The sequence below is a fragment of the Carassius carassius genome, chromosome 29, assembly GCF_963082965.1.
Source record: "Carassius carassius chromosome 29, fCarCar2.1, whole genome shotgun sequence".
NCBI lineage: Eukaryota > Metazoa > Chordata > Actinopteri > Cypriniformes > Cyprinidae > Carassius > Carassius carassius.
Window position 1 is genome coordinate 28,344,799 of NC_081783.1, and position 6,052 is coordinate 28,350,850.

Below are 6,052 nucleotides of genomic sequence, written 5' to 3' on the forward strand. Positions count from 1 at the left end.
AAATAATATAGAGGAGCAGAAGACCGCTATCAAAGCAACCTGTGATATTTTATATATCACCAGTAATTATATTGGATTGCATAACAACAGCTATGTAATAACATAAACTAGCATTTTCAGGAAAATAAAAAACAACAACAAACAAAAACAAATCAGAGTTGTCTTCCCTCTGCATCATCTGATGTTTGCTAATTTGTCTTGGATTGGATTATCAGTCATTAAGATTTTGAAAAAAAGAAGTGTCATTTTAAGATTTCTCCGACACTGGCCATTATTATTTAAAAGACAAGCTATGTATTTCTTTCCTATGTCTGAATTATAACCCATCCTCCCCCCCCCCCTTGTATTTTTTTGCCTTGCAACTTCACACATTTGATGCACCTTGCAACCTGCGGTCATGTCAGTCATATGAACAAAAGCAGAAGCCTCAGATTTGTATAACATTACAAAATAGCTGATGCAAGGTCACTTGTCCAACCCTTTGGTAAATAGAACAAAAATAAGGAGCCTGGAATAAAGGCGTCCTTGTCCTTTTGGGAAGTGCACCGCTTTAGTCTGCTTTATGAGAGTATAAGAGATCTTTTGAGACAAGGTCAGAGGAATGCTGGCCGAGAACATTTAGATTCCATTCCTGTTGCTTTTTAGTGGCATCTCGCTTGCCAAGAGACTGATATGAAGTGGACATGTAGACTTATCTTTTCAACAGGATTTTCCCTTTTAGACTTTTAACAAATCTGTTTTCACACACCCCTAGTTGCTAGTTTATTCAAAAAGATTAGAATTACTTCACCAATATTTTTTGTTACCTCCAACAAATGTGTAAAGCTCCTCTAAAAACCTTTTTCACTGAAGTAAGCCTGGAGCGAGCTGCCTGACTGACAGAAAATCTCAGCGGTTTTGTAGAGGACACAAGGAGACATTGTGAAAGACATGCGTGCGAGATAGTGCTCAACATTAAATCTTTGAAATTGCTATTAAGCATGTGCATGTGTGAGCTTTATACAAACGCATTCACATGCAAGTTAAAGCACAAAGACAAACAGTGTGTTATAACTAGTGCACACCAGCTGTCTTTTCAAAGGGCAATGCTCACATCCTGTAGACTGCCATTAAATTCAGCCCTGTATAAAAGCAAAAGGAATATGGAAGTTGAAATGATCTGTAAAATCAAGCCTATTATCTTTTTCTGCTATTTACGCTGATGTGTATGTATCATTGCTGGGCTCGTGTTATCCATTTTAAAGTAGTTTAAAAATACTGTATATAGGCATTGTATTTGAGAAGAATCGTAGATGAGTTGCAAGTGCAACACTTGAATAAACTTAACAAAAATAGGTTTTGCTATAGAAAAATCACATTTTGAAAACACGATTTTTAAACACCTCTCTGGTTCAAGTCTATAACTCCATTCCTGACTTGTGTGTGTGTGTGTGTGTGTGTGTGTGTGCGTGCATGCATGTGTGCAATAAATATTTCATGCAATAAACAAAATGAATAAATATCACTAAAATAAAAGTATAACTTAAATTAAATATAACCAATTCTTGAAATGTAAAATATTTTAAATTGTAAAACAATATTTTGATAGTAGTTGTTGCACAAATTTGTTAAGAATAAACTCTAATAAGTTATACTCTTCTTTACAAAGTATGCAACACCATAAGGTGTTCATTTGCTTTAAAATGATTTGTTGCACCGCTATGGTTATTAAAAATTAATAATAATAATAATAAGTTGTATGTATATATTTTTGGAATAGTACATCATTGACAATAATGAAAATTAAGCTAATATGTAAAATATCAAACACAATATAGTAATTTAGCAGGCAAATTGTTTTAATTGTCATGAAAATAAACATGGAAATTACAATGGAAAAATGAAAAATAAAATCTTGATGGCCCTAGCGATAGGGTTATTCATTATCTCTTACGTCAAATATAATGACATATTTGTTTTTCCTTTTGATATTTGAGTAAAATGTAATATTTTCATGATTTACCCATACAGCTATCAAATGAAAACCCTTTCTGGAATGTAAAAAGCTGCATGAGTGTTTTCTCATCCCTGAAGATATTCATTGAGTTCAGATTCAGCAGATAAACTGACACAGAAAACCACATCAGTCGTCGCTTGAGTTCACTTCTCTAGCAGGTTCTGCAGTATTTTACGTTCAGAAACACAGAGGCAGATGAATTACTGTCTTCTGATTGACCTTCATCTGAGTAATGGCAATAGTCCAGTGTTTTTCAACAGTGGAGGTCAATAAAGGTGACTCGGAGAACAGATCGCCTGATTTGATCTATCGGTGAAAGACTACGGCGGCAGAATTGATGCTCTGGGGCTTTTCTTGTTTTCTGACTTTCCAGTTCTGTTTTCATTCATGGCATCAAAGTGTTCCCATCATTCAGTGTATGGAAAATTGGGGTAACAATGAAAACAAGAAAACCCAATAGCTAGCAATGATTTCTTGCAGCATATGTTCAAGATTTATTGACCATGATACTTAATCTCTTTGATCCTGCTACATGAAACTGTGGGAAAGTTGGCTGAGAGTGCACTCTTAAAAATAAAGGTGCTTCAAAAGGTTCTTCAGAGCGATGCCATAGAAGAACCATTCAGTCAAAAGTTCTCTAAAGAACCATCTCTTTCTCACCTTTTTCTTTCTCCACAACCTTTTGTGAAAAAGAAAAGGTTCTTTAGATGTTAAAGGTTCTTCATGGAACTATTTGGACAAAAGGGTTCTACTATGGCAAGAGAGTGATTCTGCCCCAAATTGTCCTGGATCTTTTGACAATATTCAAATCCTAATAACCTTAACCAAAAGAATAGATCCAGCAACATGCCATTTTTGACAAAACCATACTAAACAGCAATAAAGCTTTTTTTTCCCAATAAAAATAATAATAATAATAATAATAATAATAATAAACTCTTCAAAATAGGAGCAATTCATGTGAAAAGCCTGTATAAGATGTTTAGACTTGATTTATAGAATAAGTTTTATTTATACATTTTTCTTACCCTTAATTACATTTTTGTTTTTTCTGGAACAAATTTGAAGTTAAGCAATTTGCCAGCAGGCTAAGAAAGCTAACACAATTCAATGTATTCCCTCAAAACAAGTCTTAATATCTTATGCATGTTTGCTTCTCTTGTGCACTTTTCTTGTTTGGATATTTTTAACTAGAAACAAAAATACTTTTTAAAAAAATTGTTATTTATTTATTTGTTTATTCATTTGTTTATTTATTTGTCTTTTTTATTTATTTGTTTATTTATTTGTTTTCTTTTAAATTGTTATTATTACTATATATATATATATATTACTATTATCACATAAATGTGCAGTCTATTTGTGTACTATAATTGTTGGTTGGTCCATACATTTTCATTAAAGATACAGTAATTAATAACCACGAATAAGAATGCTGAACACTGACATGAAAATACACTAAAGCTGCAAGTAAGGAATAAATTGCTACTGTTGTTCTGGATTTATTTGGTCTGTATGGAAAAGACCAGCCTGGTTCTAACAACTTGTTCCTTCAACTTAAAAGCAGACATCAGAAAGATGCAAAGAGCTCTGAACTCGGATGTGTCATTCAGAATGGATTTAAGTCAGCGGCTACTTCAAAAATACCAGCGTACGAGGCCAAAATACAAATAAAGACATTGGGAGAGAGAGGAAATTCAAAAGCAGGACCGTGCATAATCCTTCAAGACACTAAATGCCAGAGCACATGAATAGGTTCCCTCCGTAAAAACACAAGATAAAGCAGCGTGAACGGCAGAGCTACGGAATTAGACTTGCTTTAAGATAGCATCCACTTGGACCAATCACAATAACTTATGTTGCAGTATGTTTTCTCACAACGAAATAAGCCTTACCCTAACCCAACTCTAACCCTCGTCGAATTGAGAGCTGAAATATGCTCTTCACTGATTGATAATGGCAACAACAATCCTTTTTAATATGTTGCCTTTACAGACAATTGCTTATTCACCAAATCACCATGACAACTCCGAGGCTCATCTCTCTCTCTCTCTCTCTCTCTCTCTCTCTCTCTCTCTCTCTCTCTCTCTCTCTCTGCTTAGCAATTCAGTGCAAATCGTCTCTCAAGTCTTTTAAACTACAGTTTGACAGTCTGGTCCCTGAAATTAAAACTGAAAAGCCAATTGAGACTGTCTTAAATGAAAATATGGGCAGGCCTGACACCAGCCAGTTGTATTTTTGTTCGTGCGAAACAAGCAAATATCAAGTTTATCTGTTGAATGTATGCAGCTAACATTAAAGGGTAAGGAGTTCTCAAATTCTTTCATTAATGTTCATGCATGCAGTTTTCACAAGCTTGTATTACAGACTACATGGAACATTTGAACTATAAAAATGTAGCCTTCAGAGCAGGACAATTTAGAATGTTTAATTACATTACAAAATGAAAATGCTGAAATCAGTTAGGCTACAGCCTCAAAACATACATTATACAAATATATGTCAGTGTTATGAAATATGTTTTAAAAAGGGCTTTTCTTGTACATTATGCATACATTGCATGAAACTGTGAAATAATTGCCAAATGTTCCCAATGCATTTATCATAGTCTCATAATCTGAATAAATCTTCAGTAAAAGCATACATTCAATCATCAGCTCGTAATGGAATCCAGGCGTAATAGAAACGCAACATGGAAGGCGCTTTAAACGAACGCGATCTGTTAGCGACGCGACGCGACAGAACTACCCAAGTCGACGAAACTGCAGACCGCTAGAGGTTGCGGCTGGAATCCTGACGTCGGAACCTCTTCGACCAATCAAATACTTTTTTTATGCGAGCCACGGAACGCGACGCTACTAGAAAGCTCTAACTGGGGACGAATTGTCGCGTCGCGACGCTCGCTTGCAGTGCAGATGGGGTGTAACAAGTGCAAGAGATCATCATCCTCATCTCCTGTCACTTTTACCGGCATCGCAGCACTTCACCAAGCCCGCTTCACCTCTCCTTCATCTCACTGCGCATCTCCTCGCCCCAGACGCAAGGAACACTGAAGTTCACCCAATTGTTAGGTGGCAATCCTGACAGAAGAGATCTTGGGATAAGACATAGAGGTGCGCAACGCATTATACAGTCTGTCCGTTTGGTGACTAATAACTTCTCCTCATCAACAAGAATTATCCCCATGAACAACTCACCTGCTTTGGTGAAACATCAAATCCCCCATTCCTGGTATTCCTGTTCCCTAAAAAAAAAAGCCGCGATGCGTGCGCGTTAGTGGTAATCCGTGGCTGTGTTAAGATTTCCTCCCAGCGCTCTTCATGCAATTCGTGTGACCTTTTCCAGCGAACGCATCCTTCATCCTTTACACTCCAGTCACATTCTCGTGTTTTTCCTGCGCATATGATCCTGATGCTCTGGTCCCGCGTGTTCGCGAGCTCCACAAGAGCTTCACGAGTGCGCGCTGCGCGGACACGCCAACACAGGTGCGCGGGTTACTAGGAAACCCTAAAGCGCGCACGCATGCAGGAGAGAGGGGGTGTGAGTAACCCTGCTTTTCAGGACATCTATAGAGAGCCTTTTGCTATTGAATTATGTGAATTGCATTTCCTTAATATAAAAAAGAACAGAATAGCAAAATAACACAAAAGATCTCATTGGGACTAATTGATGTGTGTTTTATAGGGGAGCCTGGGGCAACATGTAACATTTTGTACATTGGGATTTTGTTTGTTTGTTTGTTTGTTCTTTCTCTTAGTAGTTAGACCTTGTAGTTACTATGATTACTAAACTCATTTGGCCTCTAAATTCCTACAATGTGTTTGATATTTTACATATTATTTAGTTTAATTCTTGTCATTGATGCCGAAATATATACTGTAATATAAAACAATTTAATTTATTTAAACATCACAGCAGTGCAGCAAATAATTTTAATGGAACACTAAGACAAATAAAAGTATAGCTGCATACTCAAGTTTATTATACATATATATATATATATATATATATATATATATATATATATATATATATATATATATATATATATATATA

The 6,052-nt window shown here is 35.8% G+C and overlaps 1 protein-coding gene across 2 annotated transcripts in view; it reads right to left on the reverse strand.

The window, feature by feature from the left end:
* Positions 1-5,472, reverse strand: part of LOC132110001 (neuroligin-3-like) — a 185,384-nt gene extending 179,912 nt beyond the window's left edge. The window contains exon 1 of one of the 2 annotated variants that reach the window (XM_059516527.1): positions 5,194-5,472. The gene's annotated coding sequence lies outside the window, so the exon portion shown is untranslated. The remainder of the gene's footprint in view (positions 1-5,193) is intronic. The other variant, XM_059516528.1, reaches the window with a different exon arrangement.
* Between the last annotated feature and the right edge of the window lie 580 nt (positions 5,473-6,052).